Here is a 14111-nt window from a genome sequence, read left to right as displayed (position 1 = left end):
ATTCAAGCTCTGAGTTAAGTACATTAGCCTGGTGGGGCACTAAGCTGGACAGATCACTTGGCTTTTCTGTCGATACTTAGCATTGCCTAGACCTCAAAATGCTTTGCAAAGTTGGCTAAACTTAGTTATCCTTGTTGGTCAGAGTGCATCCACTGTCCAGAGAGGAAGTGTCTTGCCAACAACCAGGCCTTCTCATTGGATCAGAAATTCAAACATGAGGTTAGAGCTTGGCTTTTTTGGCACAGTAAATCATTGAAAACCAGGCAAAAAGGCTTTACCCACCCTTCTCTTGACAAAGGATTGGGTAATTTTTCTTTATCGTTGAACTACGTGCCATGGCAAGAGGGGGGATTTTCTTTGTTACTTGTACCAAAGCCCATAGAAAAGGAGATTTTTGTGATCAAAGCTGAAGCTTAGCAGGAAGAACAGAAGAAAAAAGACTTATATAAAGAGAATGTAAAAGAAATACCAGAGCATGGATGATCTCTTTCTCCCTAAAACTAAATGTCTTCCTCATCAAAAAACATTTTGGGATTACTAATAATGTGTCTCTGTGTCAGTATCAGTGAGACTGCATATCAAGTGTTTGAAAACAGGCAGCACTTTAGAGAAATGAAAAACAATTGAGTCTCATTAAAATGCAAAAAGATGAATTTGGGTAATTCCTTTGCTTGGGCCCTGCAGGGAAGTCAAGCAGACACATCATGCAAACTTTAATTAGTGAACAGAGATACCTAAGCTTTATATTGCAAAGCATAAAAATCCTTAAGCTCAAGTAATTGCTTTAATATTTAATTGCTTTCCTGCTTCATCTCAAAACTAGCTCATTTCCCCCATCTCCCCCCCTTAACTGCTGTAACAATATTATGTCCCTTTTTAATTGCCTTTATTTCCAGGATCTGTTGGCTGGTTCCTAAAATGCAGCAGTCCCTAGTTTGGACTGGAGCTTGGCAGCATGCCCTCCATGGTTGAAGGGCAATTTAGAAGCTTGTTAAGGAAAGGAGAGTGAGGTGGTGACTGGTGTGTTCCTCAAGAAGCTTCTGCTTAACATTGCTTTCCCTTAAGCTACAAGCTTAGCAGTTTATTATGGGTCAAGTACATTGTCTCCTCTATTTTTAAGTTTCTGTTCAGCAGTCCAAACAAACTAAAGGATGTTCCTGAGCTGGGGTTTTGTTCATGCTGGATTGCTGAGAGGGAGAATTGCCTAGTATGGAAAGTGCCTTTAAAACATATTAGTGGGCTGGGGTAACAGGATGGAGGGGCAGGGTTGCCTGCATAAGCTGACAGTTAAAACTGTTGTGCGTAGTTCATTGGGTATTGGGAGGTGGTTAGCTGCAAGGCCAGACCTTCCTCACCTTCTTTTCACTGGAGCTTGAATTTACAAGTAATTTGCATATCTCCAGAGGCTCAGGCCTCCCTGGTGCTTCTTCCTAGAAGCCTTTGTTTCTCCTCCTGTGGTGGTTTGACTTCACACAAAGTGGCAACTTCTGGTCATGCCTGGCTTGCTCTTCTCCCTGTCTTCCAGAGGACATGGTTGGCTGAGCTGAACAGTCTGCTCTTCCAGAAATTGAATCTATCAGCAGAAGAGTAGATACAAGTGAGCTACTTACCTGGACCCTCTATAAACCTTGGGCAGTATCCCTTCTCCAGGTAGTGCTGGGCTGAGAGGCTTTCCTCTTTATGCTGTTTTCTCATCCACCCACTGTCACCTTGGAGCACTGGTCATGTAATTCACTCACTAAGGTAATGCTGTTAAAAGACAAATGGTACCATGTTGGATCAGTCCAGTTGAAAGGGCATGGAAGTGACATGAGGACATGGTATTTCAGCCTTGCCAGTGGGGGGTTTGAAGTTCCTCCTTTGGACAAAAATAGGTCTGGTCAAGGATACTATGTGGGGAGGTAGCTTTAGACATTATTTGCATTGCTGCAGAGGTATATCTTTAACTGCATGTGTGCTGAGACAGAGGCCTGCTATAAAGGTGTAATGCCAGGGCTGAAGGGAAATTGTGAGTGGCAAACTTGGTGTGAAAGGAAAACTGGTCTGAAAGAAGGTTGTGTAGGGAACTTGCATTTATAAGGCAGGCACTTTACAGGACCCAAGTCAAAAAAAAAAGCTCCAAGCAAGTGGAAAGCTACTACCTTTCAGAGCACAGGCAGACACCAGCAGCAGCGCTTGGTATTCTTAGAAGCCTCCACTCAGCATCAGATGCATTCAGTTTTCCCAGGTGTCTTACCAGGTGGCTTAAGTCGGCAACTCCTCATGAGATAAGCTAGTTAGAGGGTGTCTGTGTTGTAGTCTTGGCCCAGGTGGGCAGATGCCCACTGACATCCCAGGGAGAGCGCTTAAGTTTTTTCCAGCATCAGTCAGTTTGCACTAACGTTTATTCCCAGTTTGTGTTTTGGGCAGGAATAAAGAGAGGGCTGGGAGGAGTTGCTCAGCACCAGGTCTCAGCCCAGTAGGGAGATGAGCATGTTCCTGGGAGCAGAGGCTGTTTGCCAGGAGCTTCTTCAGGGTTCCTGAAAACGTGCAGTTCCTGTTCCCAGAAGTATGCAAGCCACTTTGTCAGTTTGGATGCTCTTGATTCTGCCCGTCCCAGACAACAGTCATTCCATTGGCCTAATCCCTCTTGAGACCAGGGAGATACTGCTCTTCCTTTAAAGTTCAGGAAAGAGATGTAGCTATGTAGTGCCCCATAGGATTGTGACGCATTGGTACCAGAAGCCCCTGCTCAGAGCCATGTTGTCTGTATGCTTTGGCAAGTACCCTGACTGGACTGGACAAGGAAGTTGGGAAGGTAAGCTGATGGGACATGGACTCCTTGTTGCCCTAAGGGCAGAGGGTTCATGTGATCTGCAGGAGGTTTGGGTATGATTCCCAGCCTATGCCCACTCTTTGGATGGCACTTCCTGTTCCAACTAGTATTTTAAACTGGTATGATTTTGAGAAGTGTTTGTTCTTCTTTCTTTGGCTAGCCTGTGACCTTAGGCAAAATGATGGACTTCCCGGGCTGCATGTAGCTGAAACATAGTTGTTTAGCTGCTGCTACTTTCCTTTGCTAGCATGGTGTAGTTTCATAGTTTCTAGGGTCAGAAGGGACCTGAGCAGATCATCTAGTCCGACCCCCTCCCATGGCAGGAAAGAATACTGGGGTAAAATGACCCCAGCAAGGTGTTCATCTAACCTCCTCTTAAACACCCCCAGGGTAGGAGCCAGCACCACTTCTCTTGGAAGTTGGTTCCAGACCCTAGCCGCCCTGACTGTGAAGTAGCGCCTCCTGATATCCAGCCTAAACCTACCCTCTGCCAGCTTGTGACCATTATTCCTGGTCACTCCTGGCGGTGCTCAGGGGAACAGTGATTCCCCCAATGCCTGCTGATCCCCCCCCTGACTAGTTTATAACAGGCCACAAGATCCCCCCTCAGCCTTCTCTTTTGGAGGCTGAACAGGTTCAGGTCCCGTAGCCTCTCCTCATAGGGCCTGCCCTGTTGTCCCCTGATCATGCGAGTGGCCCTCCTCTGGACCCTCTCCATGCTGTTGACATCCCTCTTGAAGTGCGGCACCCAGAACTGGACGCAATACTCCAGCTGCGGCCTGACCAGTGCCGCAGGGGGGGAGGATCACCTCTTTGGACCTGCTCAAGATGCATCTGTGGATGCATGCCAAGGTGCGGTTGGCCTTCCTGACTGCCTCCCCACACTGCTGGCCCATGTTCATCTTGGAGTCAATGATGACCCCCAGATCCCTTTCCACCTCCGTGCTGACAAGAATGGAGTTCCCTAACCTGTAGGTATGGTGCCGGTTGTTCCTCCCGGGGTGCATCACCTTGCACTTGTCTGTGTTGAATCCCATCCTATTCTTGTCCGCCCGCCCTTGTAACCTGTCTAGGTCTGATTGTAGCCTGTTGCATCCTTCCAGTGTGCCCACTCCCCCCACATCTTAGTGTCATCAGCAAATTTGAACAGGGTGCTTTTTACCCCCTCGTCCAAATCGCTGATGAAGATGTTGAACAGTGCGGGCCCAAGGACCGAGCCCTGCGGAACCCCACTGCCCACGTCCTTCCAGGTTGAGAAGGACCCATCCACTACCACCCTCTGGGTGCGGCCCTCCAGCCAGTTGGCGACTCATTTGTCTGTGTGGGTGTCTACACTGCAGCCCCCCAGTTTCTTAATGAGAACAGGGTGAGAGACGATGTCGAAGGTCTTCCGAAAGTCCAGGAAGACTATGTCCGCTGCTACCCCTGCCTCTAATGATCTGGTGATCTGATCGTAAAAGGCCACCAGGTTGGTCTGACAGGACCTGCCACTGATGAACCCATGTTGGTTGTCCCTAAGCATGCAGTCCCCTGCTGGCCCCTCATGGATGTGTGCCAGCCTAATTTTCTCAAACAGCTTGCCTAGGATCGAGGTAAGACTAACCGGCCTATAGTCCTCCTTTTTTGGAAGATGGGGACCATGTTGGCCCTCCTCCCAGAGCACCATGAGTACTCGTAAAGTTGTGCCAGGGGACTTGCAATGACCTCGGCCAGTTCCTTTAGAACTCTAGGGTGGAGATCGTCCGGGTATGCCTACATAATGGGTTTGTGCAGTTTGGTTCAGGGTGTCCTTTGGCTATTGCTAGCAGGTGCTAGGCCCCTCCAGGCACATGGTGTGAGCACCTTCAGCAAAGATTCTGTATGGAATGGAATAGAGGGCTCTTTTTCGGGCAGCACTGCTCTGTATATTGGTGACCACCCTGAGTGCAGACATGCCCTGCAATACCTCTAGAGAGCACATAGCTGTCCCTGAGGAAGAGCCAGGCCACATGTGAACTGATCACAGCAGAAATGAGGGCTCATGGGCACAAATGTGACTGGCATCAGATCTAGACCATGGCTGAGGTCTTAAAGATGTGTAAAGGAGCTCAAGATATCAACTGGATTTCAGGTGTCCATCGTATGACCTGCCTTTATGGTGAGGAGCTCTTACGGATACTAGTGGGTCATGATTCCATCAAAACTTGCTTAGCTGCTGACCCAGGGCTCTCCAATGACATGAATCTGGAGAACTGTGAGGAGGTTCCAGAACGAGCCCTGGCTCAGGGACTGTGAGAAGCCAGGGTAGCCAAATGGATAGCAGGCTAGCCAAATTGCCACAAGGTGGCATTGGTTATCTGCGCTCACTGGGTTGCCAGTGGTAAAAGTATTCACATCTGGTCCCAGTTGCCTGCTGGGGGTGGCTGCCTGCTTCTAAACAGAAGCCTTTTGAGTGTCCAAGAGGCTACTCAACAAGTCAGACACCTCTCTGTCTAGCACTGGGCTTTTGAGCAGTCTCTAGTTTCTTTGACATGCCTGTTTGTTTCTAGTGTCTTTGGTTCTGCTCATTTGTTCTTGTTTTTCCATCCCCTGGGTTCTGCCATTCGACTTCATCCTTGTTCCTGGTTCCTGCCTATCTGTTCCTGGTCCCAGACTCCAGCCTCGACTCTTGTGCTTCCACCCTGCCTTGCCAGCTCTTTGACCCCTTGTTCCTGATTTCCAGTCCGTACCCTTGTACTCTGATAGCCAGCTCATGGCTTAGCTAGGCAGTCACCCATATTCTAGTCCCACATAACTATAGCTGCTGGTTCCAGACCCCCTACCTGGTTATACCAGTCTGGATCTTTGTTCCCCCTACCCCCAACCTGTAGCTCTGCCCACATCCTACTCCTTTACAGACTGTGGCTTCCTAGCCCCCTGGGTTGTGACCCTCTGGACCCAATCCCTGAGTACATATAGCCTAGTCATGCCTTTGACAGGGGCCAGCCCAGGAGGGACAGGGGGATACTGAGGTTACCCCCCCGCAACCCCTAATCTCCCTGCCCCTTATTTAGGACTGTTGAGCAGGAGGTACCCACAGTGAGGACAGGACTACTTGGATGACATGAACACTGAGTAGATCCAGCCAACCATCCTGCCATCATTCCACCTGACTGCCTTGCCACTGTCCCATGCAACCCTCCCACACACCCAGGGCCCAGCTGCCTGGAGAGAAAATCTGTGCAACTAGAGACCAAGCTAACGGTGAGTAGCAGTGCACCTGTGCTTTGGGAACATCACTAATTTCCTTCCTCACTCTGCCCCTCAAAACAAGCCACTAACCTTTCCCTGGCATCCAGCCTTCCTATTGCCTGCTCCCCACTTAGTACTGCCCCTGGAAAAGCTTCAGCATGCCCCTGACCTCCAGTCACCACCCCCTCCCTCCAAGCTTAGGGGGCAAACAGGAGCCTGGGGGTTTGAGGCTTTTCTGTTTCCTCTCAACTGTCCTCAGAAACCTCAGTGGTTGTGGCATGTTGGGAACCCTGCTTACCCCACTCCCCAACTGTGGAGTGGCACAGGAGCATCAGCACTGTCACATGCAGAGCTGCTTGAGCTGGGAGGGGCCTTTATGTTTGTACTGTACCGATTATGCTCCAAATCAGAAGCCCTTCAGATGAGGATGGGGGATTTGAAGCTCTTCTACATGGGTATCTCTCCATACCTCAACTAACAGCTGATATAGGTTCTTCCTCCCATTTTAAATGGGCAGCTAGAATTATGCAGTGTTACCAGAAGTTATGCAAACACACGCAACTTTCTGGTTACCTTGTATGCTGCCCAGATGCTTCTGCTTGTGTTTTCACTTCTTGTATTCTAACATAATTCTGTATTGCAGCTTCTCTTGGGAGCTGGTTTTGTTCTACTTTTTTTTTTTTAAATATATCTCACAATGGAGCCCTGACCATTTATTGGGTCTCCAGATTCATTTTTGTTTTTGTTGTTGTTACAGTTGGTTGAAGGTACCTGTTGAATATATTTCAATGGGATATGATTTTTATATAAATACACCAGAAAAGGTAGACGGCAGGCCAGAAATGAAAGAAGAGAAGAAACAACATGGGAGGATACTGTTTGATTTTTCTGGGATGTGCATGTCTTGCTGCAGAGATGGAAATGTTTTGAGGGTTCGTGTTGGTGAGAGAAGTGATGATAATGGAACGTTTGAATTTGGGGGGAAAGCTGATGGGACTGGATGAAGTATGATATTATGGGGAGTTGAGCTCTAGTATAGTGGAGCAGTGAAACAATTTGTCTTACAGCAACTTGGCCACAGGTTTGCTGAAGACGGAACCTAAATAATACCATGGGAAAACATGGTGTACAGAACAGAAAAGAAAAATAAGCAAACCCTGTATTATTGGTGCAGGACCACTAGGGAGCAGCACGGTGCAAAGGAAAGCCAGGTGTGTCTGAGCAGTCTGGGTCAGAATTGTTGGGAAGGGAATGCAGCTAATGACATATGCAATTTCCTCTGAACTCAGGACTCTCTCTCATTTGTGGTCTCTAATTGATTTAAATGACCAGGTGTTTCCTTCAGAAGGCTGTACTGTTGGTTTTAACCACATCATAAAACTGCTCCAAATTCAGCTTTGTTTCCTTATATTTGAATGCTTCCTGGAAACATGCCCTGTCTCTAGAACTTTACAACTGATGGGCTATTTAGAGATGAATATCTTGGACAGAATCTTTCTGTTCCACCAGGGCAGGCCCTTGCCTTTATTTTGATTTCTTCTCATGAGCTTCTATAACCTGGGTGCACCCAAGTCTGTACTCCCTTCTCCAATTAGAAAGGATAGGTGGCCAGGCAGGAGTGCTGTGAGACGGATCTGTGATATTGCCCAGATCCCTCTATTCTCCATAGTCAGGCCAGGACAAAAATGGTTTAACTATATACAGATGTATTTAATATACAATGACAAATATATACAAAATACAAACAGAATATTATTATTGATATATACAACATATGCTCTACATAGGTGATTATATCCTATGATTAGTGTCCAGGAGATGATATCACTAGCCAAGGGCCCAGAGCCCAGCAGAGGTAAGTATCTGGTCTGAAACAGGTAAGCACAGGTAAGTCCATAAAACAGTTGAAATATAGGCAATTGGCAATAAATCTTATCAAACCATAAGAAGAGTATTAACAAGGAATTAACAGAACAGGTACCTATATCTAGCATATACAAGGTGTGTGTGTGTGTGTGTGTGTGTGTATTTATTTATATACAAATAAATAACATTTAAAAAACAAAATATGAGGTGTGCGCACACACTGTACAGTGTCACCACTCGAGAGTACCAACTCCCTGGTGTCACTGTGGGAACCTTGATACCACTACCAAAGCGGGGGGAGGGGGGGGAAGGAAAGGAGTCCCCAACACTCCCAGCCCCTCCTGGGCCTGACTGGGACCCTTTTCTGTCTGTTAATTCCCTCCAAGTCCAAGGGCTGCCTCCCTGTGGGAACCCTTTCCCTGGTAACTCACAGATCCTCTGTGTGAGGTGGGTTCTGCCTCGCGCAGCTGGGGGTTCCTCCTGCTGATGCAGACACAGGCTCTGGCTCTTGCAGCGCCGCCTATCCCCTTGCTGCCTGTGCTCCACTCTGGGCACCAAGGGCTCTGCACACTGCTCGCTGTTGGGGTCTTGGGTCACCTTCTGCGGCTCCAAGACCCAGGTCCCTGCCTGGGACCAGCTGTGCACTGGGCATGCATAAGTGTCCTGGCCACATGCCAGGAAAGGATTAGATATGAGCTGCCTTGTGTGGCTCCCAGGGTCTGGGTCCTGCTGGACTGTGCCGTGCTGCACTGCCAGCTCTGGATCCTGGACGCATGGTGGGAGGGGGGTGCTTACAGATCCGAGCCGCCTTGTGTCTCACCTTGTGTTGCTCTGTGCACTGCCAGGGACGGATGCTGTCCACCACTCTGAGTCCAGCGAAATGCCCCTTTTGAGGGGCTCTTCAGGGCAACTGGAACTACCCTGCTGGCCTGCTCACACCAGCTCTTCTTTGCCCCACTCTCTTCTCCATCCCACAATGGATCTGCTGCGTGCTGGGCATGCTGCTCCTTTTTATTTGCTCTAGAGGCTCCACCCCCAGAATGCTGCTGGACCTGCAAAGTGCAGCCGTTAGTCGGGTCTGGGGCTCTTTGCCCCCCAACCCCCTAGCAATTACCTGATCAGTGGATGTGCTCCACTAATCACAGTGGAACTTCTCCAAGCCCGGGTGGGCTGGGCTGCATCAGTAAGTCCACCACACTTCAAAATCATGAAATGAATTCAAACTGGGGTGATCATTTCTTGTCTTTTGCCTAGACAAAGTTGTGTATTGGGTCTTACTGGTGTGGAATAGAAAGAAGCTGAATGGTGCCAGATTGGGATACATGGAGTTTGCCCTACCACATGGAAAAACTCTTTGGAATTCTATAAACAGTTATCACTTCTCTACTGTTTTTGTTGTTGTTGTGTTTTTGTATTGTAATAGTAGCATGCAACAAAGAATAAGGGTCCATTGCACTAGGCATTCTAGGCAAAGACAGCCCTGCCCAAACATCTAAAGTAGTGGTTCTCAGTCTTGTTAGACTCAAGTCACCCATCAGAAAACACCAGCTCTCACTTTTCACTAGTTGTTGTTTTTTTAATCTAGAAATATCACAGAACAGTCCTTCTGTTGTAGGTAACTTAGAACAAACAGGGCAGAATATTTCTTACTCTCTGGCTTCCTATTTGCAGTCTCTGGGCTTATCCTGTGAATCATGTTGGTGTTCACATGCCTAAATGTGCTATGTTGTACAGAACCCTGAGATGCCCTTAAAAAGATCTCAAGGCACCCTGTGGTGATGCCATGGTACCATAGTTGAGAATCGCTGGTCTAAACAGACAAGACAAACGTTGGGTGGGATGGAGACAAAGCAACTGCAAAGTGACTTGCCTAAGGTGGCAGACTGAGGCAGAAGCCAATTCTCTTGTTAGTCTAGCCACAGCTATATTCATGCAGCCATGCTATTTCTGAACAAGCCCACAGCGGTAAAGGACAAAGTCTTGCCATTCTACAGAATTCTACAGGCTGCTCCAAAAATCCCAAGGAAAGGGTCTGTGCTGTTCCAAAGTTGTAGTGGTTTGAAGTGCTGCTGCTTCTCTGGTATTTTTCTCTTTCTGGGCTGGGTATCGAGACTTGAGCAAATCAACAGACTTTCTTGGATGAAGTGAAGAGCCTACTGCAAGTGCTTTTGATGGGGCAATATGTAGTTGCAGTAGTCTGGCTGCATCTTGACCCCCAGCCCTGCTAGTGCCACTCGCTCCCAGCCTACAGCCCCTGGCCCTGCCAGTGCGCCTCCCTCTGGAATACAGTGTGAAGCTTGGTTCCCCCTCCCTTGTGCACAGCACAGCTGCAGCGGAGCATGTGGGGTGGGGGGTGGAATGCAGGCTGCCTGCTTGGGCTTGGGGTCCCTGCCCTGCTTCCCTGCCCCCCGAGCCTCCATGGCCCAGCATGGCAGGGCAGAGCAGGGTGGGAAAGCTCAGTGCCACCACCAGGAACCTTGTGCTGCCATGGCAAGGTATCCTCTACCCACTTGGCAGTAGTGAGGGGCACAGCTCCACTCTACTGCCAGGCAGGCAGGGGGTGCCTTGCCATGTCAGTACAGGGCTCCTGGGAGCAGCACCAAACTTTATCACCCTGCTCTGCCTTGCTGTACTGGATCCCACCCACTGGGCTGCAGAGACCCCCAGGGGGAGGGCAGCAGGGCAGGAAGCCCTGAGACCACAGTGAGCTGCCTGCATCTGCCCTGCCTGACGCACAGATCTGGGGGACATCTGCCCCCCATCCTCTTCCCCTCTTCCAACCCCCCCCCCCCAGGGGTGTGAAGAGCAGTGGGAGATTGGCCCTCTGCCATGCCATGGAGCCTGTGGCTCCATCCTGCTTCCTGCCTGGGCCCTGTGGCCATGTATTCCCAGCCCAGCCCTGGGCCTCAGGCATTGCCCTGGCTGGGCTATGCCCCCAACCCTGCCCAATTCCCTCCCTCACTAAGGGGGCTTCAGTCCTCCCCCCTACCTCCCAGACTTACCTGGAGGGAGCTGCAGGAGCTGCCCTCCATGCTTCCTGACTGCTACATGCATGTTTGTGCATGCACATGTCTGTGGTGCCACCTGCCTAATTCCCCTCCTCCCTCTCCCCCCAGTCCCATGCAGCCCCTTGCAGGCTGGAACTCTACCAGCCTGCAAGTGGAAACCTGTGGTTCCCAATTTTTTTCCTCCTTTAAAGGGGAAAATGTGCATTTTTCCATGGTAAACAGAGAACCTGGATCCCTGGTAATGAGCAGGATCCAGGTTTTCCATTTCCCATGGAAAAATGTGGGTTTTCCCATCACCCAAGGAAAACACGGATTTCTTATTTTAATGGAGAAACCCGCAGATTTTGCAGTTTTACCACAAGCTTTCTGCAGTCTGGCAGATTTCCAGCCTGCAAAGGGCTGGGAGGGAGCAGGAGGAGGGCAATCAGGCAGGGGGTACCATGTGCATGAATATGCACATGGCCACCAGGCAGCCTGGAGAGCAGCTTCTGCAGGTAAGTAGGGGGGATATAGGCCCCCATAGGAAGGGAGGGAGGGAGGGTGTTAGGCAGGGCTGGAGTGGAGCTGAGACTGCTGTCCAGCTGGGCAGTGTGTGGGGCTTGGGGCTTGGAGCCGCAATGCGCGTCCACAGGGCCCCAGCAGGAAGCAGAATGGGGCTGTGGGCAGCTCATGGGGGCAGGGGAGGTGGGGCCAGCTCCCTACTGCTGCACACCACTCCTGAAGGGGCAGGGGGGACCTGTGCCCCCCAGATTTGTGTGGGGCAGGGATGGGCTTCTGCCCTCCTGCTCTCCCCCAGGGCCTCTGCAGCCCAGCAGGTGCAACCCAGCATGGCAGGGTAAAGCTGCATGGAGAAGCTGCTTGCCACTGTGACCTTTGTGCTGCCTTGGCAGCACATCCCCTTTGCACGCAGCACCAGCAGAAGAGGTGGCAGTGCAGGGTTGTGTCTTTTGCTGCTACTGCATTGGCAGGGGGCATGTCGCCAGGACATCATGGAGCTTGCAGCAGCAAGCAGCTTCCCCATGTGGCCCTGCTCTGCTCTGCTATACTGGGTCATACCAGCTAGGCTGTGAAGACCCTGGGGGAGGGCAACAGCGCAGGAGCCCGAGCCTGCAGTGGGTAGCCCACACCCACCACTGTCTTGCACACAGATCTTGAGGGCATGCCCTTCATCCCTGCCCTCAAGGAGTACATGCAGTGGTGGGGAGCTGGCCCTATCCCCTGCCTGAGCCCACAGCAGGCAGATAGTTGGCGGGGGGGGGCAGGTAGTGGAGAAGCTGTGCTCTGCTCCACTTCAGGAGCCACCACATCCTGCAGGGGGGCAGGGGGCTGTGGATCCAGGTCCCTAGTCTGGTAGGCCTGGCAGCTGAGGGCCCCCTCTGGCAGAGCTGGGGTGGCAGGGTGCTGTGGGTGGGGGGCAAGGGGCATCAGTAGGGGTGGGGGTGGGGGCTGGGGGTGGTGTCAGTGAAGGGCACAAGCAGGACCAGGGAGCTTTGGGGGGAGGACTGAGGGGCACATGAAGGGGAGTGAGAGGCCTTTCACTTTAATCACAGATTTTTGGGGGGTTTATTAGAGAATTTGCAATTTTTTTTATCGGGGAAAACCAGGATCCCAGGTGATGAGGGTGAGATGTGCTCCAAGTGGTGTTAGCAAATAAAAAGCTAGGATTCCAGACTAGCCCAGGGATTGACACAACACCTCGTTCAATGAATGACAGAAAGGCTTTATTTACTACAAGTATTTAAAATCAAGTCAAGTGAGCCCAAACCAAATCAAACTCCAGTAATTGGCTATAAGGTGATAATTTCTCACCAAACAGGCAAGGATGAGGTGGTCTGTTTCTCTTCAACTTCAAGTAAGTCCGGTGCATCAGCAACCAGTTTCAGAGCGATTTCTCACTCTTGAGGCGTGCACGTTGTTTGCTGGTTTACTGCCTTTTTATACCCTTAGTTTAGTATCTTCAAAGCATTCTTTTAGTTGTGTAAATCAAGAGAGAGTGCCAAGCAGTAATTGACAGGAAAAACCTGCTCATTACTGGCTATCAGAAATTCCTAATTTGAATGAGTTTCCTTCTTTAGTAACAAGAGGTTATCTGATTTGAAACATATCAAGAAACTGATTAACAGCCAGGAAAAACATACTAAATCAGGAGAAGACATCTATTATATATGGAGAATGTCTCTTCCTAGACATAAACATGAGCTAGTCGCAAAAGAAATATTTACCAGACTAATTAATCAAGGATAGACATTTCATATGGTTACACACCAGACAACCAAGAGCCTGCCTGAAATCATCCTGAATATAGCATGATCAGCTGGAAGAGAGAGTTCATTATTCCTTCTCAGATGGCCTAGCCATGAACTCGCATCCTCTTGCAATATGCAGTTAGCATCAGTATTCTGTATTTTAACTTTTGTGAGTAGGCCCAAGCTTAGGATGAGTTTCAGAGTCATCAGTGGTAAAGAGATGAAGTTTTTGTACTAGTGGCCTTGTGTGCCACAGCAGTGTCTGACTCCAAGACAGTGTGCTCTGGGTTCACATCACACCTAGAATACTGCTTGTAGCTATAACATATTTTGTTTTCCTGCCCTGCACTCTACCTGAGGTTCAGGCTGCTTCCTTTTAGTGTAGGGTGGGCATATTTGTGGCTGAGGGGTGAATATGAAAGAACAAACTAATGCAAGGTAGAAAGGTGGGTGGTCTACTACATGGTAACATAATCTTGTTTTACTCTTCCATTTCTACCTGTCCTTAGAAACATCGGGTGCAACTCCTAGCTGTAATTCAGAAGGTTTTTTGCACAGCGATCTGAGTTGCAACATTACCCCAGACCAAACAGAATTTCACTGTTGGTTCCAGGCAGGTGGGGAATGTAGCTGGGGCTGGGAGCCTGCAGCCAGTTTCCCATAGCAATGGCCAGGGCTCTCTGCCAGTGCTTTCTTTTTTTCAGAATGGGAGGGGGGAAAGGCAGTGGAGGGAGCTTGTGCTTGTGGCTCCTCAGTTGATGCTGAAGGTGGGGTGGGTAAATTGGACCCCTCACATCTTGGGCAGGGGGGGGACAATACACCTGCCCCATCCTCTAGGGGGTGCTGAAAAACCCACAGAATGAATGCCTTCCACTCCCTTTCCCCCCTCCCGTTCTGAAAACAGTGACAGGTTCCTAGGCAGACACAAGTTTACAAGTTACAGAAGATGCTACATTCTGAAATGAG

The sequence above is a fragment of the Crocodylus siamensis genome, chromosome 10 (assembly GCF_052110815.1).
Source record: "Crocodylus siamensis isolate JL-2025a chromosome 10, ASM5211081v1, whole genome shotgun sequence".
In the NCBI taxonomy this organism is placed as follows: Eukaryota; Metazoa; Chordata; order Crocodylia; family Crocodylidae; genus Crocodylus; species Crocodylus siamensis.
The sequence above is the reverse complement of the archived record's forward strand: the minus strand, read 5'-3'. Positions refer to the sequence as shown.